The sequence below is a fragment of the Oncorhynchus kisutch genome, unplaced genomic scaffold, assembly GCF_002021735.2.
Source record: "Oncorhynchus kisutch isolate 150728-3 unplaced genomic scaffold, Okis_V2 scaffold2449, whole genome shotgun sequence".
Taxonomy (NCBI): Eukaryota; Metazoa; Chordata; class Actinopteri; order Salmoniformes; family Salmonidae; genus Oncorhynchus; species Oncorhynchus kisutch.
In genome coordinates, this window is record NW_022264394.1 from 28965 (window position 1) to 29735 (window position 771).

Genomic DNA, 771 nt, shown 5'->3' on the forward strand with positions numbered 1-771 from the left:
AGCATCTTTGAGAAATCATCTAATGCAATAAGGAGAGAGTCAGAGGAGAGCATTGCGCGAGACAGAGACAGTAACTACAACACAAGCCCTAGTGAAAGAAGCACATAGTGTGAACCCGTACTGCGGTTCACGTGACGGGACACACACATTTCCGGGGGTGTCCTCGGATGGGGCCACAGTGTCTCCTGACCCCTCCTGTCTCAGCCTCCAGTATTTATGCTGCAGTAGTTTATGTGTCGGGGGCTGGGGTCAGTTTGTTATATCTGGAGTACTTCTCCTGTCCTATTCGGTGTCCCGTGTGAATCTAAGTGTGCGTTCTCTAATTCTCTCCTTCTCTCTTTCTTTCTCTCTCTCGGAGGACCTGAGCCCTAGGACCATGCCCCAGGACTACCTGACATGATGACTCCTTGCTGTCCCCAGTCCACCTGGCCATGCTGCTGTTCCAGTTCAACTGACCTGAGCCCTAGGACCATGCCCCAGGACTACCTGACATGATGACTCCTTGCTGTCCCCAGTCCACCTGGCCATGCTGCTGCTCCAGTTTCAACTTCCACCTGACTGTGCTGCTGCTCCAGTTTCAACTGTTCTGCCTTATTATTATCGACCATGCTGGTCATTATGAACATTTGAACATCTTGGCCATGTTCTGTTATAATCTCCACCCGGCACAGCCAGAAGAGGACTGGCCACCCCACATAGCCTGGTTCCTCTCTAGGTTTCTTCCTAGGTTTGGCCTTTCTAGGGAGTTTTCCTAGCCACCGTGCTTCTACA